The sequence below is a fragment of the Sorex fumeus genome, unplaced genomic scaffold (genome assembly GCF_029834395.1).
Source record: "Sorex fumeus unplaced genomic scaffold, SorFum_2.1 ptg000122l, whole genome shotgun sequence".
In the NCBI taxonomy this organism is placed as follows: domain Eukaryota; kingdom Metazoa; phylum Chordata; class Mammalia; order Eulipotyphla; family Soricidae; genus Sorex; species Sorex fumeus.
In genome coordinates, this window is record NW_026606179.1 from 45699417 (window position 1) to 45726936 (window position 27520).

Sequence of the window (27520 nt, forward strand, 5' to 3'; positions counted from 1 at the left end):
CATCGCCTTTTAATTCGTGTATTCTAGCTCATTATTCAATTTTTTCTACATTTTAACTTTCATAACTTCCATTCAGTATAAATTTTATTCAGATATTATAATTTTCATCTGCAGAAATCTGATCTGTATTCTTTATAACTTCAGTAGCACTGCACTGCACTGTCCTCCCGTTGTTCATCAACTTGCTTGAGCGGGCACCAGTAATGTCTGCACAAATTGTGAGACTTGTTGTTACTGTTTTTGGCATAGCTTCAGTATTTTCCCTTATTTTTCAACTCACATAAAATGTAATTATAATAGCCACTTTGATGTCCTTTCCTGAAAATGCTAATAGCTTTGTCACTTCTGAGCCATCATAAATTAATTAGATTATCTTCTAAGTATAATTAGATATTGCAGAATTTTGCATGCCACATCATTTTGTATGCAAACATTATGAATTTCACTAATTCTTTGTTCCCCCTGCCCCAAATAGTAGTACGATTTATTTTGGGTTACAGTTATGGAAACTTTAGAGTTCGGTTTTGGTTTTGCTATTTTTTAGTTTTTCTGGATTCTAGACAAGAATATCTAGAATACCAGTCTGACTGTTTAGAATTAGTACTTACAAACTTCTACGAGTATTAGTCACTGTTCATTTGGAGGAAATTTTTTTTTTGTATTTATTTCTGAGACTTCAAGTTGTTTCCTCTCATTGCAACACTGCTAAATAAGGAGGGACTTCATGCAGAGATCTGAAATTTTCTATGTAGCTCTCTCTATGTTATTTACTCTGAACTATAAACTTAATCCATCCATGTACCCAAATTCTAAACTTTACCTCTTTCATTCAAGAAGATAGCAGCATATTATCTGAAAACTTTCTCAAGACAATATGTTAGACCAACTGTATGGCTATCCATGTTTATTTGTCTCAACTGTTGTCTGCAGTTTAATATTTTGGACATTATTAAGTTATTTAAATTTTATTTTCCATTATTTCATGTCAAAGTAAATATGGTCCCTATTATTTCATCTTGCTTAGAGATAAAAGTATCATTCTTTAGTCTTAAGCTCAAATTTTACTGCTTCTTGTGGGGCTTGCTACAAACTTTTTATCTCTTATTTTACCTCATGCCACCATTATTAAATTCCTCCAATAACTGCTTAATATAAATTTTTCAAACCTGTAATAACTCTTAAATTATTTGAATGCAAGTTCTCCCTTTTCCACCCACCTTTTTTCCCCCTCATGATCAGACAATTTTATTCATTACAGTCAGGGCATCTAGCATCTAGGATTTAAAAAAATATGTGAATGGTATAAAATATTTTAATTAAATATAGATTAAATAAACTACTATATTTCAATCCTGTCAATATTCTAATTATTTTCCTCTTAGTATCTAGAATTTAGCATTGTGTGCATGTGCTGGGTACTGAGGAACTTTGGTATATAGAATATTTCATTAATAAAAGGGTAAAATTCCATTTTCCCTTTTCTTTGGAAGGGAGTCGTTTAGTTCACCGATATACATTCAAGAATAGGATACAAAGCATATGTCCTAGGAAAGATTTTCAGGCACTTACTATGTGGTGCCATTTATTCTGCTGCTTACCTTCCTGCATCACTGTGCCCTGAATTGCATACTTAGAAAGAATTTTCTTTAGGTGCAAGTGGAAAATAAGCAAGGGATTTCCAAGAGGTGAACATGGTAAGGTAGACTTCCTAGTAATGACACAGGACATGACATATGTCTCCTGCCACTGTGACCTTTCTCTCCCTCCAGTAACACACATTACTTTGAAAAACGAACATAGTTAAAAGGAGCAAAAACATTGACCCATCAAGTTAGAATACTGTTCAGCGACAACTGACTTGTTTACTGCTCCTTCTCTAACATAAAATGCTGCTGTTTTTTTTTTTAATTATTTCTCTTGCCATTCTTTCTATCAAAGAACTCCAAAGATATGACTAATTTGGAGATAATTCTCTTTTCAAACTCCCTATCCCTATTGAAAGTACGTTAGACATAGCACTGTAGCACTGTCCTCCCATTGTTCATCGATTTCCTTGAGCAGGCACCAGTTGCGTCTCCATTGTGAGACTTGTTATTACTGTTTTTGGCATTTTGAATGCTTCATGGGTAGCTTGTCAGACTTTGCCATGAGGGCGGGATACTCCTGGTAGCATGCTGGGCAATCTGAGAGGAGCAGAGGTACTGAACCCAGGTCAGTCTCATGCAAGCCAAATGCCCTACCCACTGTGCTATCCCTCCAGCCCTTCGTTAGACCTAAGTGAACTAAAATGGAAAGACTCAATAATTACTAGACACCTACTAAGCCCAAAGGGCTATGGAGGATCCTATACTTAGAGAAACAGAAACATGCAAAACATGCTTATAGAGGTCATAGAATAATTGGATTAAGTAGACTAGGTAAGGTAAAGAGGGAAGAATATTTGTGTGTAATTAATAGTATTAGAGGATTAAAACTGACATGCCATGAACTCTGAGGTCAAAGTCTATAATACCGGGAATTGAAATACTATTTTGTTCAAAATATTTTAATAATAAGTATTTTATGTTTATAGACACATTCAGGAAATCCAGAAATAACATAAATAGAAGAGATTGCAGAAAGTAGAGAGATTTGGTCAGATGGGTAAATTAATGAGGTTAAGGATCATACCTATTATCCTGTCTCTATAATTTAAAAGACAATGCTCTTTTTCTATCAAATTGCCTATAAATAACAGTACTTGTGTTATTAAAGGAATTTTCTCTTGTTATAATAATGTTTAGGATATCAAGCTGTGTAAAATCAAATTCCTGTTGTTTATGTGGTCAGAAATATGCAAGGTTGAGTAACTCAAAAAGAAACACTCAAAATAGAGAGTCCTTTCTACCATGCTTCCTATTCTGAAACTTCCATCAACGAGTGATTTTCTTTTTTTTAAATTTAATGCTGACTCTGTTCAAGCAGAAAATAGATTTGAAGACAATGAAAAATGCACCACTTTATTTCCCGAAGGCCTTCTCTGCACAGTAGGCCTTGAACAAAACTAATTTTATAAGAAAGAAAAACAACCAAGTTAATCTTCAAATGCAAAAATTTATTGTTTTTTTCTAAATATTTTACTAAGTATTGATTTTTGGATTCTGATTATCCATCTTAAAATCACAGAGCTCAGTGTAAAATTTACTTATATTCTGGAAACAAAATTTATAATAAAAAAAAGGAAATAATCCCACTATGGTGCAAGTAATTTTTTATGTCCAAGGGAAACTTACCAGAATCAGATAAAAATAAACTGTAGTAAAAAACTTAAGAATATATACATATAATTTTATATATATTATATATATATAATATATATAAGTTTATATATATTAAATATTCTATTTTTATATGAATATAAAATCATGATGGATCTATCACATCTTCCAGAAGGGCAATGGAGAAGATTATTCATGACTTTTACTCAGATCTCTTTAATAGCCACATCCACTTGCCCACATACCACATACCACATGATGGATATGTCATTCCCAATGTTCTCCCTTCCAAAATCCAACATGCCATCTTGTCGGTAAAGAAACAAAGAGCACCTGGCCCAGACAAGATCAGACCTGAACACCTGAAGAACTTACCATCAGTACTCATCAATACATTGGCTCGACTCTTCACACGCTACCTGTCTGAATGCAAGGTTCCATCCCAATGGAAAACCAGCAGGACTGTACTACTATACAAGAAAGGAGACATTCACGACATTGGCAACTATCGCCCAATCTGCCTATTGTCTGTCATCTACAAACTGTTCACTCGTGTCATCCTGAATAGGATTAGCAGAACACTAGATGAAGGACAACCATGTGAACAAGCTGGATTCTGAAAAGGATTCAGTACCATTGACCATATCCACACAATAACCAAGCTCATTGAGGTATCTCAGGAGTTCAAGAAGCCGCTCTGTGTAACGTTCATTGATTTAAAGAAGCCCTTTGATTCTGTTGAGACGGAAGCGGTCATGGAAGCCCTAGCCAATCAGGTCATACAAACTCAATACATCAAGATCCTTCGTGAGCTCTACTGCGGATTCACTACCAAGATCTCACCATTCTACAAAGAAGTAATCATCCATATCAAGAGAGGGGTTCGGCAGGGTGATACCATTTCACCAAAACTCTTCAGTGCCACCCTCGAGAACATCATGCGATGACTGGAATGGGAAAGCATGGGAGTGAAGATAGATGGTCGGCAACTACACCACCTCCGCTTTGCTGATGACATCGTTCTAATAACACCAAACATCAACCAAGCAGCACAAATGCTGAACGACTTTGACCGTGAATGTGGAAAGGTAGGACTACAGCTGAATCTTACGAAGACAATGTTTATGAGAAACAGCCTTGTTCCTGACGCTCCATTCACTCTCAACGGAACCACCATCTCCGAATGCAACAGTTATATATACCTAGGTCGAGAAATCAACATGATGAATGACCTGGCACCTGAGTTGCGCAGGAGGAAGAGAGTGGCTTGGAATGCCTTCAAGAGCATTGAAGAAATAACTAAAAGGACAAAGAACCTCCAGCTACGAGCACATCTCTTTGATTCCACTATTCTTCCTGCATTAACATATGCCTCAGAGACCTGGACCCTACGAAAACAGGATGAGAACGCTATTCGAGTCTCTCAAAGAGGAATAGAAAGAACTATGCTTGGAATATCACGATTCACTCAAATGAGAGATAGAATCCGAAGTTCTGATCTTCGTCAACGCTCAAGAATCAGGGACGCTGTCTCATTTGCCAAGACATCAAAAATCAGATGGGCTGGACACGTAATGAGGTTTACAGACAACCGCTGGACTAGAGCCATTACTGATTGGATTCCACGGGACATCAAAAGATCACGTGGACGCCCACCTATAAGATGGTCAGACTTCTTCGTCAAGACCCTAAATGATCGGTTTGAGGCTCTGCATATTCCTAGAACGAACAGATACCATTGGGCTAAACTAGCATGCAACCGGGATGAATGGAGACGTTACTGGCACCCGCTCGAATAAATCGATGAATAACGGGGATTAAGTGATTAAGTGATAAGTGATTAAATATTCTATATATTAAAGTTATTCTCAGTGATAACCTGATCCAGTGATGTCTGTCTGCGAATTTTTCCACATTTATAACATTTCTCAAAATGCTTTCTAATAAAATAACTACCATGCATTAAGAAATGATGGTTAGACTGAACTTGATCAATTAAAAATTGGAATTTATGATCAAGAGCAATAATTGTGATCAAAATAATTGTATGAGATTCAAATAATTTTTGAGTTCTATGATGGCATATTTTGCCAAAGGAAACAGAAAGAGATCATCTTAAGAGTAAAAAAACATGGAAAAAATTGTTAGATCAAAACAAAAGTGTACCCTTACAGGCAGAGGGAGAAAACTCACAAGTACATGAAAATGGAACTGACAATTAAAAGCATATAGATATTAAAGGATTCAGTAAATTGAGAACAGAAGAAGGTCAGAATCTAGCAGAAAATTAGTGCATAGATTATCCATGGCTGTTGTTTCTTCACTATTCAGCACTAAGTTCAATAACTATAAAGTCTGAACGCAAAAGCTCTTAAAATTGGGGGTCTGGAGAGATAGCACAGCGGGTAGGGCTTGCATGCGGCCGGCCCAGGTTCAATTCCCAGCATCCTATATGGTCCCCTGAGCACCGCCAGGAGTAACTCCTGAGTGCAGATCCAGGTGTAACCCCTGTGCATCGCCGGGTGTGACCCAAAAAGCAAAAAAAAGCTCTCAAAATTTAATCAGCAATTGTTCTTTTGTAGTCCACAACATTAGTTGTTTTTTTTTTATAGGAACTATTATATAACCTCTATCTTCAGTATTTATAGAAAACATGGCAAGAAGATGGATCTGTGTTACTGGATAGCATCACTTCTTGTTATTCTATGAAACTACCACACTCTTGAAATGGCAGAGGATGGTGCCCTCCAATTAAAAGCCAGGAGCCTTGTTCTATAATTAGGGTATTTAATCTTTCTAATAGCCATCTAATGTAATAATTTGAGTAATTTATATGGTTTCTGATGTCGCTGAGTTTCTCACATAAAGTCTCAAGACATCAACATTGAGAGCTGGGATGTTGGTAGTACAGTCAGTGGTTCTCAGAGGTTACTCCTAGTTCTGTGTTCAGAGGTCACTCCCAGCAGTGACTGGAGGACCATTCAGTGAAGGGATTGAACTTGGGTTGACTGTTAAGCATCTTATCACCTCTTTACCCTCTCTTAGGTCCTAATTCTTGCCCTGTAAGGCATTCTCTCACCAGATGTAGTGGGCACAAGGACCTTTCTGAGATGGAAATAGAGATTCAGTAATACTAGCAATCTGATCAAGTTCACAGGAAATGTTAGCACTGGTAGTATTACAGAGCATTCTATAAGAAAGGGAGCATAAAGTGTCTTAATCTGGAGTATAAGTAAAGAATTCACGTGAAGCGAATTTACTTGGTAATACAACATGAAATAAGAATGCAAGGATTGCTAGTAAAGGAAGAGTGAGAATCAAAATAAGGATAGAGATATCAAGTTAGTTACCAATATGGATAACTAGTGCGATTTCACTGGAAACATGAGAACATCTTTATCTAAAGTTCATGTCAAGAGGGAAATATTTATCCATTCATTCTTTACCCCACTGGCCGACAACTTTACGAGCCTGCTCTTTCAGTTGAACGTGAGTGTCAAGGATACTGAAAAACAAAACGAAACTCACCAAAATAGAAACTCTGTATGTGCATCTCACAGAAGTCCTAGAGAAAGGCACAAAAAGAGCTGCAACACAGACTAATCCACAGTTTTCTACATGCTGCTCCTGCAGAAATCTTCCCAACACCACCTCAGAATCAGTCGAGAGAGGAGAGACTGGGTAGCAAAAATGGTTTCATGTTAAGCAAAATGAGTCAGAAAGAGCGGGATAGACACAGAAAGATTGCATTCATCTGGGGAACATAAAGCAACAAAAAGGGAGATTAACACCCAGGAATGGCTGAGGTTAGTACCAGGAATTTTGCTCCATGACTTGAAGGCCAGCCACACGCTCTAGGTGAAAAGGAAGCTCAGATAGAGAAGAGAGTACCAAATGAAGGGTGTTGTGAGGACCCTCCCAGGGTGGGAGAAGCATGCTAAAAGTAGTCGATAGACCAAACATGATTGCCACTCAAAGCCTCTCTTGCAAAACACAGTACCCAAAAGAAGAGAGAGAGAGCAAGGGGGAATACCCTGCCACAGAGGCAGGATGGGGCGGGGGGGGGGGGGGGACGAGGGTTGGGGGGGGGATGCTGGGACCCGTGGGGATGGATGACGGGCACTGTTGGAGGGATGGGCACTTGATCATTGTATAACTGAAACCCAAGCACAAAATTTGTAAGCCTATAACTGTACCTCATGGTTTTTCACTAATAAAAAAAGAAAAAAAAAAGAAGAGAGAGAGAACAAGGGGGAATACCCTGCCACAGAGGCAGGGTGGGACGGGGGGGATGGGGGGGATGGGGGGGATGCTGGGACCCGTGGGGATGGATGACGGGCACTGGTGGAGGGATGGGCACTTGATCATTGTATAACTGAAACCCAAGCACAAAATTTGTAAGCCTATAACTGTACCTCATGATTTTTCACTAATAAAAAAAGAAAAAAAAATGGTTTCGAAGGGAGGTGCATTAACTTGAGATGAAATATACTTTATTTTGCTTGGTTGATGCCTGTAGCCTGAGCACTGGAACATAAAACTCATGTGTCTTTGAGAAAAAAGTCAAAATAAGTCTACCATTTAAATTAAAACATACACATAGTTTCTAGATAATTAGTTTTTTTTTCAGAGACGGTAAATATTCCATTTTTTTTTCTTTTATAGCCAAAGATGAAATTTAAGGGAGGGATAGATAAAAAAAACAACGTATATTCTACAGTTTTGGGTTTTTTGTTTTTCCTCTCCCAGAATTTCTGCAGCTCTGCTGGTGATTTTTCTTTTCTGAAATAGTCATTAGGTGGCAGAGAATAATATTCAGTTCTTCGTATTCCTTAAAATAAAAGTATCAATACCACAGTGGCTAGTGTAATAGCCATGTCCTATAAAAACATAGATGTCTATGTACACATAGCTACAGAATAAATCCCTCTCCACTGAATTATTAGGCCCTTTAGCAATGCTGAAGCTGCTACTGATCCAAATGATGTCAGTATTCCCTAAATGAGTCCAAAAAATTATCACCATTATTATAAGAATGAATATAAAAGCCAATCGCCTCTGAGTTTTAGGCAGCTTAACTTTCCTTACCCTAGTTTAAAAGCCAGGATTGAATGATAGTTTATTAATGTGGCATGGCATTCCTTGGACTAATTAGAATATTTTCAAAGGTTTAGAATATGCAGTAAATGTTCACATCAAAACTCATAGTCTTGCTAATATTAGAACTGATGACTTAAGTCTCCTGCTTCTCTGTGATGCTTGCATTATTTTTTCCATAGGATATGGAAAGTTTACTGAAATAAGGAGAGGGGAAGTTAAAGTGCCAGTAGAAAAAACAATCACACCTGTAAGTTCCTAGCTGTTTCAAAGTAAAAGAAAGTAGCACTGTAGCACTGTCCTCCTAGTGTTCATCCATTTGCTCCAGCAGGCACCAGTAACACCTCCATTGTGACATTTGGCATATCGAATATGCCATGGGGAGTTTGGCAAGCTCTGCCATGTGGGCAGGATACTCTCACTAGTTTGCTGGGCTCTCGGCTCTCTAGGCTGCATGCAAGGCAAATGCCCTGCCCACTGTGCTATTGCTCCAGCCCAAAAGAAAGTGACATAGTAAAAAACTTTGGGCATTTAGTAGAGCATTAAGAGACCTATATATGGCAAAAGGTCATATAATAGAGAAAAGTTTTGACTTAAGTGTAAGAATACATTTTCTGAATTCCTCAATTTAATCCCAGCTTCTGTTTAAAACTAAACGTATGACACTAAATGTCTTTCTCATGCTAATAGTTTGGTTTGACCATAGTCAGCACAAAGAGAACGAATACTGCTCAAGTTTGATTTGACCATCTTTAGCGTGAGAATTCTATCCTTGTTTGCATATAAGGATTATCGAGTTTGTTCCAAGTTTGAGCAAAACACAAAGGAAATAATGTGTGTTTTTAATTATTTTATTTTACCCTAAGATGTGGGGTGTGTGTGTGTGTGTGTGTGTGTGTGTGTGTGTGTGTGTGTGTGTGTTTGGAGAACACATCGATACGCTCAGAGTGAATTCCTGACTCAATATAGGCATATTTACTGGCCATTCTAGAGAGATTATAATTGGTGCCAGGCATCTGCAGGGCTCAAGTGTCAAAACCTCTGCACTATGTCTTCAGCCCATACCCTATTATTTATATCACATCTCTTTCAATGAGTCATTTATATTTTATGGTCACTTGTCTATGACAGAAATCTTGCTCATTGAGCTAGCACTGTAGCACTCTCCCCCCGATGTTCATTAATTTGATCGAGAGGGTACCAGTAACATCTCAACAAATTGTGAGACTTGTTACTGTTTTTGGCATATTGAGTGTGTCACAGGGAGCTTTCCAGGCTTTGCCATGTGGGCAAGATACTCTCGATAGCTTTCTTGGCTCTCTGAGAGGGGTGAAAGGAATCAAACCCAGGTCGGCAAACACCCTACCCGCTGTGCTTTCGCTCCAGCTCATTAAGGTAATTCTGGGGAAAAGATCAATGATTACAAAAATTTTTGATAGTGTTAATGATGATACTTGAAAGAAGATGTTACAATTTTTTTAAAACGTTAATATCCCTGCTACTAACATTTTTAAAGACTAGGAATGCAAAAATACTAATTTAAAAAGATCCTTGTGTATTTTTGTTCATTTCAGCAGTATGCACATAGAAAAGATTTGTAAACAAAACCCAAACAGGTGAGTGGATGAAAAAACTGTGATAAATATTCACATTGGATGATACCTCATTTGTAAGGAAGGATAAAATCTTGCATTTTACTATAACATTGATGGAACTAGAAGGTGTCATATTAAGAGAAATTAGGAGGAAGAAGAAGACAAGTGCCAGATGATCTCACTCATATGTGCTCTATAAAGCAAGCAAGCAAGGACCAGACAGTAAGAACGAATCTTTAGACTTGAATGATAGAACAGAGATAACCAAGGAAAGATAGTAGATGAGGAAAGTTCTATTGGCAGTGAAACCTTGGTGGTGGGCAACATTGCATGCCTAAACACAAATATTTATATTTTTTGTAATCATAGCACAGCGGCAGGGCGTTTTCCTTGCACGCAGCCAACATGGCCGACCCGAGTTCGATTCCTCTGCCCCTCTCAGAGAGCCCCGCAAGATACCGAGAGTATCTCGCCCGCATGGCAAAGCCTGGCAAGCTACCCATGATGTATTCGATATGCCAACCATAGTAACAACAAAGTCTCCAATGGAGGCGTTGCTGGGCCTGCTCGAGCAAATCGATGAACAATGGGAGGACAGTGACAGTGACAGTGACAAGTAACTATTTAACATAAAGTAAATATTTGTCGGAAAGATTTCATTTTCATTTTGTCCATAAATCTCCCCCCGAAAAAATGAAAGAAGCTTTCTGACATGCATTAGCAATGCATCAAAAAATTTGAACCAGCTGTGCCTAGTTCTGAGTCTATTCTAGTTTCTGTTATGAGGATGAAGATAAAGCCATGACTTCAGTTCAGAATTTGGAACTTTACTTTCACTATAGTTTAATTTCTCTTCAGGAACATCTGAAGACTGTGCAAGTTCTTTTTTGTGCTGTTGTGCTATTCCATATTGATGTAGCTCTATAAGTCATTCAACAAGGTCACACAAAAAAGAATAGAGGTTCCCAAAAAATAAGATTGAGAAATAAATGGAGACTGAACTTAAGCTTTATACCCAATAAATCCAGGAAATAGAGTCAAATATATAATTCAGTAATTGGGTACATAATAGGGAATCAGTCTTTTAAAATTATTGTTTTGTAATCTGTAGTTTGGTAGGTGCATATAGAACTACTAAGAATAGCCACTAACAATAGAGTTGGTTGGAACAGAGATAGTACAGGAGATAAAACACTTACCTCACCAGTGGCTGACCCTAATTTGATTCACAGCCAAACATATGGCCCCTTGAGCATCACCAGGAGTAATTATCAGAGCAGAACCCTGACATTACCAGATGTGGCCCACAAACTAACAATTAAAATTAATTAAAATAGAGTTGGTTCACATAGGCAAACACCTTTACTAAGGAAGTGTCAATCTCTAATCAGGTTTAAGTGAGACAAATATTTATGGATAACTGGAGTACTAAATGATTATTATTTAGAATACTTTTAAACGCTATTTTTTTATCAAAAGATCATATCACACTTATGTATACCACACATCTTTATAAATCAATATCTGCATATACAAACAAAACAGAATAAGAACATAAAATCTAGCAGTAGATCTCCAATTTTATTTAAATAATGTGGTATATAACACTACCCATATTATTCTTTATACCCTCAATGCTATGGTCCTATCCCACTACTAATCAATAGTCGTCCATTAATGTACCATTTAACCTAACAAACTTTCTTGAAAATAGGAAGAATTCAATCATGTTTACTAAAGATCAAAAAGGAACTTTCAAAATAAGGTGGAGGACACTACTTGGTAATTCAGAGTCCCAGAAAAATTTTATTGAAACTTTATAATTTTATATTATATCTCTAAAAAATGATGTTCTTAGTAAAAACCTGGGTAAAGTGACTTTCCTAACTGCAAAGGGACTCCGAAGTAGTACTAGAGTAGATGTAGGTTATGACAAATTTTCTTTCTATTTTACCTCTTTCCAAGATTTTGCTTACTTATAAAATTTAAAATTTTCAGTTGCTTATTGATCATAGAACGTCAGTATGTCATGAGTGAATTTCACTGTACACAGCTTTCCTTTGCTTTTATATGTTCCTATTACTATTTTAAATTGCTTAAGTCAAACAACAAGCTTTCACTATGTTACAAAAAGAACCAAGGTTTTTATATTAAAATCAACTTTACTTAAATATTTGCAATTAGATTTTCTTTAGGGCTGGAGTGATAGCACAGTGGTAGGGCATTTGCCTGACAAGTGACCAACATGGGTGACCCGAATTCGACTCCTCCGCCCCTCTCGGAGAGACTGGCAAGCTACTGAGAGTATCTCGCCAGCACGGCAAATCCTGGCAAGCAACTTGTGATGTATTTGATATGCCAAACACAGTAACAATTGTTACAGTGGAGACGTTATTGGGCCCGCTCGAGCAAATTGATGAACAACGGGAGGACAGTGACAGTGACAGTGACATATTTTCTTTCTAGATTCTATCTAAAGCATACAGGTCAACAAAAAAATGAAAGAAATTATAAACCAGTCAAACAAGGATGTCAGCATAATATCAAACAGAAAGAACTGTCACTGTTCTAAAAGGTTCACTATCATTTTATATGTATTCTTAAAAATTCTAGGGGCTGGAGAGATAGCACAGCGGGTAGGGCGTTTGCCTTGCACACGGCCGACCCAGGTTCGATTCCCAGCATCCCATATGGTCCCCTGAGCACTGCCAGGAGTAACTCCTGAGTGCAGAGCCAGGAGTAACCCCTGTGCATCGCCAGGTGTGACCCAAAAAGCAAAAAAAAAAAAAGAATTTTCGCACCATATTAAAAATTTGTTTATATGAACATGTACAACCATCTGTCACATTTTCATGTATGTACATGTTTGTGTATATATTAAGTATTTATTTTAGCTTGCACAAGCCAGAATTTTTTAGCACATGTGGCTGATACCATCCTGATAGTGAAATAATTAAATACATGTTCATTCTCTATTATCAGAAAACCAAATAGCAGTCATCATTAGAAAAATACTGCTGTTTTATAAAATATCAGAATAGAGAGAGTGAAGCTAAAGCAACCACTGGAATACAAAGATCTGAAATGATAGAAAATGGTTGGTTTTGGCCATCACTAGTGATGTTTAGGGGTTTCTTCCTGCAAAATGTTCTGCAAAATGCCGATGATGCTTGGAGGTTCATGAAAAGTGTTCTGCAAAATGCCGATGATGCTTGGAGGTTCATGAAGTGCAGGGAATGAATCCAGATGTAAATTTTACTTAATGTTGTTTTATTCTTTTGAGCTATCTCTCTTGTCTGGAGGGCTAGTATTTGGTTTATTTAATTTTTATTTACTTGTGGGCTGGAGCGATAGCACAGCGGTAGGGTGTTTGCCTTGCACGCAGCCAACATGGCCGACCCGAGTTCAATTCCTCCACCCCTCTCGGAGAGCCCGGCAAGCTACCGAGAGTATCTCACCCACACGGCAGAGCCTGGCAAGCTCCCCATGACGTATTCAATATGCCAAACACAATAACAACAAAGTCTCCAATGGAGACATTACTGGACCCGCTCGAGCAAATCGATGATCAACGGGAGGGCCTTTACTTTACTATTTACTTGTATTGAATCATGGTGAGATAGACCACCACAAAGCTATTCATAATTGGGTTTCAGTCAAACAACATTTTAAGACCCATCCCTTCACTAGTGTACATTTACCACCATCAATGTCCCCAGTTTCCCACTTACCACCATCCCATCGCTCCCACCTCCTTTCCACGCCCCCCACCACACACACACCTACCTCTATGGCAAGCCCCTTTCTTCTTCCTCTCTTTCTCATCTTTTGTGTATTATGTTTTGCAATACAGGTATCATGTTTGTTCAGAGCATTCAGTAATTTTATCAGGAAGGTACAGGTAGTAACTTGTTTTTCCTTTTTTTTTTTTAATCAGGTGGCAACTTTGGAATGTGAAAGTGACTGCCAGGGTTTTCTGAAGTATAGGGAAGTAGCTCATCCTTACTCCAAGAAAGCCTGGAGATTTCAGTCACAAAACCCACATACCTGGATTTTCAGCAGGTTACTATCTCAGTGAGGTCCATTGGGAGACGGTGGAGTACTGCAAGAGCCATGGTAGTGATTTTGGATTGTAGGAACAAGAGGCTTCCTGGGGCTCTGTTTGGACGGGCACCAGGCTAACCAGTCCCACTCCGATCTACCCTGGTCTGTTCTTTCAAAGGTCTAAGATTAACTATGAGTTTTGATCTCTTTTGGGATTAGTTTATGAGTCTCTGAAGCAAGGTGATAAATGAGCTTGTATGGCTGAGCTGGAGGTAATTTGTGGGTGTGACTCCTACATACCTAACTTTTGGAGGTTTAATTTCTCAGGAAACTTGCTTCTGAGTGTTTGAAGTCTGACCAGAGGCACAGCAGCGAATTCGGGTTATCGGGAAGCCTGAAGGTACCATCAAACTGACCCTGTGGGTCCAGGTTGACCCAAGCTGGTGAACACTCTGTGGGTCCAGGTTGACCCAAGCTGGTGATCACCCTGCAGGTCCAGGTTGACCCAAGCTGGTGATGCTACATTCCTGGGGCTGCAGTAGTTATTGCAGCAGTGGCCTTGGCAGGGACTGGGTCCAGAGGCAGGACTCTGCAATTTAAGGCCTGGACACTCTGGGTGGGCTATAATTACCAGTAGAGCAGAGCTTGACTAGGAAGCACAAACCCTGGTCTCCAGACAGTTGGTGCTCAGGGAGACTTTCCTCCATAATAAACTGTTGGCAGCGTGGTCAGGGTCAACCTGGTCAGGGGAAGAAATGGTCGGGACGGCTGCACCTGCAGCCAATTGCCAAGGACTCATGGAGAAAATTCATAGAGCCCTCTTATCTCCAGACCCTCACTCTGTGGTGGTGCTGGTTTGTGGTGGTGCTGGTTTGGACCCAATAGTCCTATTCAGACACATTAAAACTGCTGTTTCCCACAGTATCGAGAGCTGCGGTAGCTTTGCCCACTGGAAGCTACAACGCTGCCATCCTCATGCTCCATGGTGGGCAACCAGTTGGCTTCATTTAATGGTGCTCTCCCTGAGGCAGAAGATCGACTGGGACAGGCAAGAGTGATAGTATGGTGGGTAGGGCGTTTGCCATGCACGTGGCCGACTGAGTTCAATCCCTATAATCTCACAGGGTCCCCCAAGCACTGCCAGGAGTAATTCCTGAGTGCAGAGCCAGGAGTAACCCCCGAGCATCACTGAGTGTGACCTTAGGGAGGAAGGAAGGAAGGAAGGAAGGAAGGAAGGAAGGAAGGAAGGAAGGAAGGAAGGAAGGGAGGGAGGGAGGGAGGGAGGGAGGGAGGAAGGGAGGGGAAGGAAGGAAGGAAGGAAGGAAGGAAGGAAGGAAGGAAGGAAGGAAGGGAGGGAGGGAGGGAGGGAGGGAGGGAGGGAGGAATGAAGGGAGGGGGAGGAAGGAAGGAAGGAAGGAAAGAAGGAAGGAAGGAGGAAGGAAGGAAGGAAGGAAGGAAGGAAGGAAGGAAGGAAGGGGAAGGAAGGAAAGAGAAAGAAAGAAAGAAAGAAAGAAAGAAAGAAAGAAAGAAAGAAAGAAAGAAAGAAAGGAAGGAAGGAAGAAAGAAAAGGGAGGGAGGGAGGAAGAAGAAAGAAAGAAAGAAAGAAAGAAAGAAAGAAAGAAAGAAGAAAGAAGAAAGAGAGAGAAAGAAAGAAAGAAAGAAAGAAAGAAAGAAAGAAAGAAAGAAAGAAGAAAGAAAGAAAGAAAGAAAGAAAGAAAGAAAGAAAGAAAGAAAATGGAGGGAGGGAGGAAGGAAGAAGAAAGAAAGAAAGAAAGAAAGAAAGAAAGAAGAAAGAGAGAAAGAAAGAAAGAAAGAAAGAAAGAAAGAAAGAAAGAAAGAAAGAAAGAAAGAAAGAGAAAGAAATTTTTGGTATGAGTTCTCTCATACCCACATTCTCTCATGAAGACATTTTGTGAATACTTTGGCTCTTCAGAGCACTGAGAGCCGCTGTCCCTCTAGAAGCTTTGGCACTTGCCACTGTGCCACCACCATCTAGACTGGAAATCTAGCACTTGGTTTAGATGCAGCAATGTTCTTTGGATAAGTATGATATGATCCCATCCTCAAATATGAATGACAGTCTAGAGGGGTGAAGGGATCGAGACCGAAGACTTTCATCATTCAGCACTTGGAATTTATCATTCCATTACCTTCTTGCCCATAGGGTTTCACTGGGGGAGACAGTGGTGAAATTTATGCTGTTCCTCTCATACTTGAGTTTTTAATTATTTTATTCTGCTCTAAGTAATGTGTCTTTTTCTCTTTTGTCTGGTGCCTTGATTATACTGTGTCTTAGTGTTGTTCAGTTGAGTTTATTTTATCTGGCACCCCGTGGGGCTCCTGACTCTAAATTCAGCTCTCCAGGTATAATCCCCAGTGCCAATTTTCCTCTATCGACATTGTCAGGTTCCCTCTCCTACCTCTAGCCCCAGATTGCTACCTTAGACATTCTTTCTGGTTGGTTACTAAAGTCTGGGACTTAAGATTTCATGCTGTTGACTATGGGGTTTGGATATTTAAATATATATATATATATATATATATATATATATATATATATATAAGAACTGGAGCAGTAGCAAAGCGGTAGGGCTTTTGTCTTGCATGCAGCCAGCCTGGCCATGCTGGGTTCGATTCCTCCACCCTTCTTGGAGAGTCTGGCAAGCTACTGAGAGTATCTCGTCTGCACGGCAAAGCCTGGCAAGCTACCAGTGACGTATTTGATATGCCAAACACAGTAACAAGAAGCCTCAAAATGAAGATGTTACTGGGCCCGCTTGAGAAAAATCGATGAACAATGGGAAGACAGTGACAGTGATATATATATAGTATATAGTATATATATATATATATTATATATAGTATATATTATATATAGTATATATATTGCTTTAGCTTTTTGGTTCACAACTGGCAATATTCAGGGCTTACTTCTGGCTCTGCACTCAGGAATTACTCCTGGCAGTGTTTGGGGAACCATAAAGGATTTCGGCGATTGAACCGAAGTCAGTCACGTTCAAGGCAAATGCCCTCCCTGCTATACTATCACTCTGGCCCAATTCTTTTTTTTTTTTTTTTGCTTTTGGGGTCACACCTGGCGATGCACAGGGGTTACTCCTGGCGGTGCTCAGGGGACCATATGGGATGCTGGAAATCGAACCCAGGTTGGCCGCGTGCAAGGCAAACGCCCTACCCGCTGTGCTATTGCTCCAGTCCCATCTGGCCCAATTCTATCATTTCTTACCACCACTGATGTACCTGAATCCCCTTGCAACCTGCCCTCTGTTGCTTCTTATCTGTCTTCTCCCCCCAAATCTTTTTTTGTAGGTGATTTTTTTTTTAATTTTATTGAATCACCGTGAGATAGTTACAAGCTTTCATGCTTGTGTTATAATCACACAACACCCATCCTTCCACCAGTGCACATTCCCCATCACCAATATCCCTGGTATACCCCCCCTTTCCCACCCTGCCCCTGCCTCCATAACAGACATGATTCCCCATAATCTCTCTCTACTTTTGGGCATTATGGTTTGCAATACAGACACTGAGAGGTTATCATGTTTCATTCTTCATCCACTTTCTGCACACATCTCCCATCTTGACTGATTCTTCCAGCCATCTTTTTCTTGGTGATCCCTTCTTTATTCCAGCTGCCTTCTCCCCTTTGCTCATGATGCAGGCTTCCAGCTATGCAGCAATCTATCTATCCCGTGTATCTACTATCCTCAGGTGTCAGCATCATGTTCCCCTCAAATCTTATCACTTCATTTTTTCCTTCTCTTTTCCTAAGAGTGCCATATTTTCTACATTTTTGCTCTTGCCTTTTCTTTTTTGATGATGTATTCTGTTTTGTCTCCAAGCACACTAATTTGATTTGAAGCTTTGTCAGTTCTTTTGCTGTAACTCACTACTATATTTCTTAGCTCCTTCAGCTCGACTTGAATGAATTCTTAAATGCTGCGCATAATTTTTTCTTTAAATTGAGTGAATCTCTCCTCCACTGTTTCCCTTATTTCAGCAACTATCATGAAGACTGTTGTCCTAAGTTCAACCTAGGGTAGTACAGAGTATTTTGATAAAATTGGGGACTTAGCTAGAGTTCTGAGCACATCTGTTAAATCTGCAAAATTCTTCTGTCTTCTTGTTATTCCTAATATTTTGTGGATTCTAAGGTAGAGACTTCAAATTTCAGTTGTTCTGAACAGTTACCCAACATACTGCTCACTCTATCAGACTGTCTTTATATTTTCTTTCTTCAGAAACATATGATCTTTCAAATGACATTTTCTGACAACTCCTCACCCTTTGAGGTCATTAAAGTGAGCATAAGAGTATCATAGATATATATATCTGAAAAAGGAGACAGAGGAACCTTTTAATACCCGGTTAAGTCTGAACAAAGTGGGCAAACTTGAGCTCCAAATCCTCCATCATCTTGGGAGATAACCAGGGAGATCTCTGCCATGACTCCTTTATTCCCTATTCAAGTGAGAAATGTGTCAAAATCATCAGGAAGATGTATTCATTTAAATAAAAGAACAGAATGGTAATTATCTTGGCAACAGAAATGTTTCCCACAGCTTACTTTTATCTCCAACAGGTTTTTACTCTTTTTACATGGTTTGAAAAGGCTTTATCATTTCCAGGAACTAAAGGGAGTCGAGTCTGATATTTATTGACTATCATTAAGTATTCAAGGAACAGGTCATTGCCAGATAGGCTGTACTTGTCTTACAGCCAAGTTCATGATATTGAAGGGAAGGCTGAGGTACACACATGGTCACCTCATTAAGAATCAGCTAAGCAGGAGAATATGCATTTGATTAGTGATAACTAAAATGTGAACCAGATAAGACACCCCTGAATTTCTCTAACCACATAAGCTTTCCCAGAGGCCTCCCTGTGCATATAATACAAAGAAATCATTTCTGACTCCATACTTTATCTGGTCCCAGAACACTGCAAATGACATCTTATACCATGCTTCACTGCATTTGCTATCTTCCAGATATTCACAAAAATATTTTTCCTGTTTTTCAAATAGACTAGCTTCATTGTTATCTTCTGCTTGGATCATTTTTTTAAGCTCAATTCTTCAAATGAATGAATCCTACTAATATGTCTTCCAACCCAAATAGTATTTTCTCACAATGATATTTTCAAGTGTTTATACACACAAAATATCCTACTTCCCCAAATCTCAGTCACTAATGAGCCAACAGGATATGCCTTCCTCTGAGTATATTTGTGTTTTACGTCTTTTGACTATAGGATGCATGAACACATGTATATGGACAGAAAAATATAAGTAATATAAACCATATCAGAATAATATATATGTACAAGCACATATACATGTATGTATATATCTTTTGTGTCTGTCTGTATGTATATATATATATATATATATATATATATGTTTTGTTTGCTATACCTTTAGTACCTTAGCACTGACAGAAAAGGAGGAAAAAGCAAACACTTAGCAAATATAGGGGGGAGAAACAGTCTCAAAACAGAAGATGAATATCTAATATGAACAATAAAGTGGTACAGAAGTAGCACCAGGGAATATGAGAAGTCCTATTTTTTATTTACTAAAGAGAGAGAGTACATGTACATCCTGTGCTCACCAACAACACTATTCATGCTCTAATATTCATCAGACACACCTTAAAGGAGCTCTAGAATCTGATCTGTGAACTGTTCTTTGTGAGTTTGAATCGCCTGGGTAGGAAGGAATCCTCTATAACAATAATGGTGCTCACATATTCAACCCATTTGGAAAATTTGATGATGATTAGGAAAGTCAAGTACCTATTGAAAGGGATGAATGAATACACAAGTGCTCTTTCTGCTGGTGACATTTCCTCAGTGCAGGGCTGCTCCAGCAAATGACATTGTAACTGGGTTAGGCCTGTGAGTTTTTTTCATGTAGAAATAAGGCCAAGTGCTCATTCTGTGAAAAATTTAAACAGGAATTTTAAAACACAGTTAGTTCTACTAAATATTAGATTTGCAAGCACCACAAATAGATTTTCATTTACCTAACTCTTCAAAAATTTGATTAAAATGTTGATGTTTCCAAATCAATGAAAATGAATACATAGACTTTTAAGAATACGCAATAAATGATTACTAATCTAACTTGAATGCATTTGAACTTCTGATCACTCCTTTATACCACTTAAACAACTTAATGAATATATTTTAGGGTCTGAAACTAGAGTGGCTTAATTTTCCAGCTGGTTACTAACATTTATTATTATTGGCTAGAATCCCTGATTAGATTTGGCTGGTATGCTTTTCTCCATGTATTTCACATTTATAACGTATAAAAATCAGTTTTCTCTATTTTCTGGGAATCAGGGAGCATGTTTCTCAGAGTTCAATCCTAATTCTGTGCTGACATTACACCTAGTATTGCTCAGGGAACCTTATCTGGTGCCGGAGATAGAATCCAGTTGGCTGCATTCAAAGCAATTTCCTATCCCTTGTTAAGGAAATCTGACCCTAGGACCAGTTTTCTATATTAAAATAATAATAAAAATAGGTTAAAATTATGAACGACTTAAAAATAATTTTAAAGTACCACTTCTAAATCTGGAGTGATAGGCAAATCCAAACTTCACATCTAAGATCTACTTATGTGAAACATAAACTCTAGGATCCATAAACAGGTATTAAAAATTAATTTCTGTTGTTCAGGTGTGGACTAATACTCAAGTGAGCAATCTTAAAATGTAATCTTCATTTTCCTACGTGCTATCCTCAGGAACTCTACTGAGTGTCTTATAAGATGCTGGCTCCATATATAAGTCATTTATTCTGAAATATGCACAGAGTATTTCATATAACACAATCCTGCTCTCCAGAGTAAACTATTTACAAGAGTCCTGTGTAATATGATGGAAGAATTTCTAGCAAATAAACACACAAAGTGATTTTCTGCTTGTAAATTTGTAACTATGACAAATTTGTATGATGGAATGGCATTCTACAATCCCATGAAATCAGTTTATGTAACCACTGAAGAAGACAGTGATTAAATAACATTGATGATTGAAAGAAGTATGAACAATTTTATTTTGTGGAGACAGTGGAATTTTGGGCAACATGCAACAGTCCCAAGGACTTATTCCTTATTCCTTATTCAGGGGTCACTCCTGGAGGGCTCAGAGACCTTATGAAGTGCCTCAAATCTAGATTTGCCACGTGCAAAGAAAGGACTCTAGCCATTGTACTATTGCTCTGGCCCAAGAGCACTTTGCATGAGCCAAAAAAAAAACAGGGAATACTTGTGGCTGGGGAGATAGTATAGCAGGTAGGTCATTTTCCTTACATGTGCCCCACCACAGTTTGATCAAGGGCACTCCATCTGGTGTCTTGCATACCACTGGGAGTAAGACCTGAGCAGTTTTGTGTGTCTCCCAGACTAAAAACCAATAACCAAAAAACAAAGACAGGGCATTGTGGAAAAGACAGTAAATAAAAACAAAACAAATATGTAGTAAACAGATCAGTTGGGAGAAGGGGGACTAAATAGTTGAAACAGGGAACTTAGGGGAAGTTATGATCCTGATTCCTATATGACTCTCAGTGTGAACAATTTAAGCCTAAGTATTTGAAAAGTTATTTGGAATCACAACTTTAATCTGATAAGACAAAACATTGTAACTGTGCTACAAATGTAAGGAAAAATCTCAGTGAAAAGACTTTGAAAAGACTGACCTAAATAACTGTGGAAATGAATGGAATCTGTAAAATCAAAGGTACTTGAGACTATATGCAAGTTGACACAGTTACTTCTCACAGCATTATGGGTTAATGATTCTGATAATGAACGTTGGAATTGACAAGTAAATAGTGATATACTATAAGCAAAACTGACTTTCTCACTGTTAGGCTATGGAATTGAAAATAAATTCAGGGAGGAGTTTACAGTTATCTGTGTACTATGTATTTGTGGTAAGAACAACAGTAAATACTTGTTTAAATTAAAATAGAAACAGAAATTGCACAGTAAACATTTATAAATATATGTGCACACATTTATTGCTTGTTCTTAAACTAAAAGAATGTAAAGGCAACAACATTCAGATAGCAATAAACACATCTAATGGCCTAAACTTGGTTCCTAATATATTGTCCAATAAAAGGAACAAGAGATCCTCGGAGAAACTTTTGATTGTAGATTAGAACAGATAAGCCAGTAGTATCAAGAAATGCCAGAAAATATATACATAGTAAAAACAAAACCGAGTGATGAGAGACTTATTAAATCAAAACAATACAAAGGCCAAAGAATGAATAATAAAAATAAATAAATTAGACCCTGGTAATAGTTAGACTTCTTGTTACGGTGTTTGGCATATTGAATACTCTCGGTAGCTTGCCAGTCTCTCTGAGAGGGGCGGAAGAATCGAACCCAGCTTGGCTGGGCTGGCTGCGCACAAGGCAAACGCCCTACCGCTGTGCTATCACTCCAACCCTGGTAATAGTATGAGGTAGAAAATCATTATTCAGTAATTCATGTTCATACAGTTGAAAAATAATTAATGATAAATAAATGGGAAGAAATGAGAACACATTATCCTGGAAGATGGAGAGCAAAGTACTCCATTCCTTAAGTCATTTCTTCACAAGTATCGAAAGGAGAAATGAAAGAATATACAGGCACCTGAGAAAAATTATCTATGCCATAGGCTAATTCAGCAGTGAGAGTAATAATTCGTGCTGTTAGAATATAGTTTATCATTGTGTGATAAAATGCACCTCTGTCTTATTCACAATAATACAAAAGCACTAATCAAATCAAGGCAAAACATCAGACAAATTTCTCTCACGAAAATTCCACAAAATATCTGGTTTGAAATGCCTCAAAATCTTGAGATAATCAAAAACATGGATAATCTGAGAAACTGTCATAGTGAATAAAAGCCTGATGTGATCTGATGACTAAATGTCTCGTGGTAACCTGGGTATTTTTCTTGAAGAGAAAAGAGACAATGAAAAATTTAAGGAAATTTGAATAAGGTTTGGACTTTAGTTGATAAGAATGCATCAATACAAGTTTATCATGAGTAACCAGTAGACCACAATTATTTTATTTTATTTTCCACTGTTCACACCTCTATTTCAAGTTTGGAAATGCATATTAGCAAGCAGCAATACAAAAGTATTCATGAAGAATGCATAATCTCTGAAAATTATCCCTGCTACCAATACATTTCTAAATACAAAACTGAGTACCATATTGTTACTTCTCTGTAGCAAGAGAAGTTCATTTTCAAAACAGATAAAATTAAGTCTTTAGGTGTGAATGGTATGAATGACAATCTATTTTTTTTAACTTCTTAGTCATCTGGGGTCTTTAAGCATGCAAAACCTCAGACACGAGGGTCCACAAAGGAACCAGGGTTGTCTTTATGGCAATCCAGTTAAGCCAGAGCTGGAAAAACCCCTGGGTCATCTACATCAGGAGCAGAAGTATTTGACTTGTCAGCTCTGCTATCACGATTTGGACGCCGACCACAACCAAGGTCTCCTATTCCTCCCCTGCCACCCCATCCTGAGTGGCCAACGTCTCCAAAATTTATCTCTAGCTGAGATGTTATATCATGTGCTGGCTTCCGGAAATGATGGTGCATAACTGAATCTTCAGCATGAGCCTCTTCACTCTTTGACTTAGTAAGAACAAATCCCTTCTTCCACTGCCCATCAGCACCTTCATTTGGTTTTCGAATATTAAATTCTACTTTTGCACGGTCCTTATTCTGAATTGCCTTCCATTCATCCAAAGTCATCTCTTTTGGACCCTCTTCCTTTACTTCTTCAACTTTGTTCTCCTTATTTTCAATAACTGCCACTGGATGTTCTTCACCTTTAGGTGTTTCCTCAGTCACATTTGATTGATCTAAGTCAGTTAATTCATCTTTGACAGTTTCTCAGTTGTGAGATCCGCTACCACCACGCTTGTCCTCATGTTTCAGGCCAGATTTATCACTTCGAGTATGCCTATCGAATTCATGATTGCCACGAGAATCAAATACATCTCCTCGTCCCATTCCACGTGCCCAGCCTCCTTGACCTCTTCCAAGACCACCATGGCCTCGGATGGGCTGGTCAATAATCGGTCTATCAACTGAAAATTCTCTGCCTTCACCTTTTTCTTCAAGTGGTTTATCAAATCATCATTCACGAGGTGGTCACCTTTCTGGTCTCCTATCAATTATTTTTCCTTCACCCTGAAGTTGTTGATCAGGTCTTCTTCCAAGACCCATTTCTTCTTTCTTGAGTGCCACAGGCAGCTGCAGCTCCTCTTTCTTGTCCACCACGCCGGCAGTTAGGCAGCAGCGGGTTCTTGCAGTCTTTCTGAAACTCCTTCTGCAGCTATCCTTTTGCCCGCTGCATTGGAGTTGGTCTGAAATGTGGCCTGAACAGCGCTCTTGGACCCCGGGACCCCAACGCCACCCCCGCAAGCTTCTTTTTTCTTGTTCTCTACTGCCTTCAACACCTCGAAGGGGACAGATTCATTATCAAATAACTGGTCGAAACGATTGTGTTAGGGCTCAGATCGAAATCTCCCATTTTTATTTTTATTTTTTTTATTAGTGAAACACCATGAGGTACAGTTGTAGATTTACAATTTTTTGTGCTTGGGTTTGATTATACAATGATCAGATACCCATCCCTCCACCAGTGCCCATTTTCCACCACCATGGATAGTATCCCCCCCACCCCCATCCCCCCATCCCCCTGCCTCTGTGACAGGGCAATCCCCTATGTTCTCTCTCTCCTTTTGGGTGTTGTGGTCTGAAAAAGAGGCATTGAGTGGCAAACATGTTCAGTCCATAGTCTACTTTCGACATGCATCTCCCCTCCTGGGAGGATCCTCCAAACACCCTTTATTTGGTGTTCCCTTCTCTATCTGAGCTGCCCTTTCCTCTAGAATGCCCGACTGGCCACTAAGCCACGGAGTAATCCTCCTGGTGCTGATCTCAGCTATTCTTGGGTATTAATCTCATATTTTGTTACTTTATATCCCCCAGATAAATGCAATCTTTCTATGTCTATCCCTCTCTTTCTGACTCATTTCGCTTAGCATGATACTTTCCATGTTGTACCACTTGTATGTAAACTTCATGACTTCATCTTTTCTAACAGCTACATAGTACTCCATTGTGTAGATGTACCAAAGTTTCTTTAACCAGTCATCTGTTCTTGGGCATTCAGATTTCTTCCAGTTTCTGGCTATTGTAAAGAGTGCTGCAATGAACAAACAAGTGCAGATGTCACTTCGACTATACATTTTTGCCTCTCTGGGATATATTCCCAGGAGTGGTATTGCTGGGTCAAAGAGACTACAGAGACTGCAAACAGCAAGCAGGGTTTATTGTAAGACTGGCTAGCCAGGGTTGAGCCACCTATTCAGACACAAAGGTCCAGCAGGTTGGGCAAGATCCCAAGCTTCTCCAAAGGAGCTCTTATATAGACCTCCACTGGCTGTTTACAGTATAGCCTGTGCATTTCATAACCAATAGATTTGTAACAACACATACTTTCCTAATCAATCCATTTAAAAGTACATCACTACTTAGCCTATAGTTCAAAGGTCTGCATTTGCATCAGTGCTTAGGAACATCCTGGTTTTTAGGGCAGTCATTGATCTCATGACATGGATCTTGTGAAAGACATCTGGTTATCTGGTCCGACCACCACCCTTCTCATGACTTGCAACTCAGGGCACCTGTATTCAAGTTCCTTGCTCAGAGGCAGAAAAACAAGTTATTCTGCAATGTGGGTTCCTATAAAGAGGATAAGGCTATCTAGACCTGCTGCTCACATTCTTAATCTAGGAAAAACAAGTTGGTTAGCATTCATCTGGTTCAGGTCCTCATTCCTCACAGATTGGTGACCACGTAGCCGAAGCCTTCTTGTAAGTGCCCTGGCATGAAGTTGGCTCTGCAGCACGTTCCTCCAAGGATTGCAGTGGGCCGCACTGAGCCAAGAGCACCTGCTTCAGCTCTTCCCAGAAGATGGCCGGGCCAAAAGAGCCACCACAATAGTTTTAAATTACCATAACATGTCTAACCTTGGTAGGGATCTCAGGTGCGTTCTTCATGTTTTATCTGTAAAATAAAACTGCTCTAAAAATAAAGTCCAACAGTATTAATTAAAATAGTAATATGTCATGAGAAAAGTAAAGTAAAGGCCCTCCCATTGATCACCAATTTGCTCAAGCGGGCCCAGTAACGTCTCCATTGGAGACTTTGTTGTTACTGTGTTTTGGCATATCGAATACGTCACGGGGAGCTTGCCAGGCTCTGCCATGCGGGCGAGATATTCTCAGTAGCTTGCCGGGCTCTCCCAGAGGGGTGGAGGAATCGAACTCGGGTCGGCCATGTTGGCTGCGTGCAAGGCAAACGTCCTACCGCTGTGCTATCGCTCCACAAAATATAAATTTTTATTTATTAGTCATCTATTCAATACATTTAAAAATTATAAAATAATTTTGATCCATACCATATAAAAAGTAACAATTTTGTTATAGTAAAAAACTATAGGTAGTCAATATAAGATATACACAAACCCACATACACATACACACATATCCCTAGACTCTTTTTTTTATTTTCCTAGATAAAAATATCATAACTTAATTATATTTATTAAGTATCAACAATGAATTAATTTTATACAAAATAATGGCATACAGATTATAAGTAATTTCTAGCTTTGGTATCTTTTTTTACTAGTTAATCACCATGAGGTACAGTTACAGGCTTACAAACTTTCGTGCTTGCATTTCAGTCATACATGATCGAGTACCCATCCCTCCACCAGTGCCCATTTCCCACCACCAATGGTCCCAGTAGCCCTCCCACCACCCGTACCCCATCCCCTCCACCCTACGCTGCCTCTGTAGGGCATTTTCTCTTGCTTGCTCTCTCTTTTTGGGTGTTGTGGTTTGCAATAGAGGTATTAAGTGGTCATCATATTTGGTCCATAGTCTACTTTCAGCCAACATCTCCCATCCTAAGAGTGTCCTCCTAGCACCCTTTAATTTGTGGTCCCTTGTCTATCTGAGCTGCCTTTTCCCCCAGCATGTGACGCTGGCTTCTAAGCTATGGAGTGATCCTTCTAGTACTTATCTCTACTATTCTTGGGTGTTAGTCTCCCACTCCTAGAAACAATAGACTTATATAGTAAAGTTGCAGGCTAAAAAATCAATACCCAAAATTATGGCTTTCCCATATGCAAATAATGAGAGAGAAGAAAGTGACATGAAAAAAGCAATCCTGTTCACAATTATGCCTCAGAAAATCAAGTATCTTGGAGTCAGCTTAACTAAGGGGGTATAAAACATGTACATAGAAAACTACAAAACACTAGTACATGAAATAAAAGAGGACAGGAGAAAATGGAAAGATATCCCCTGCTCATGGATTGGGAGAATTAACATTGTCAAAATGGCAATGCTCCTGAAAGCATTGTACAAATTCAATGTGATCCCTATAAGGATAC

General features: G+C 38.9%; 1 pseudogene; it reads right to left on the minus strand.

Moving 5' to 3' along the window:
• Window positions 1-23380: 23380 nt before the first annotated feature.
• Window positions 23381-24557, minus strand: LOC130043703 (plasminogen activator inhibitor 1 RNA-binding protein-like; annotated as a pseudogene).
• Between the last annotated feature and the right edge of the window lie 2963 nt (window positions 24558-27520).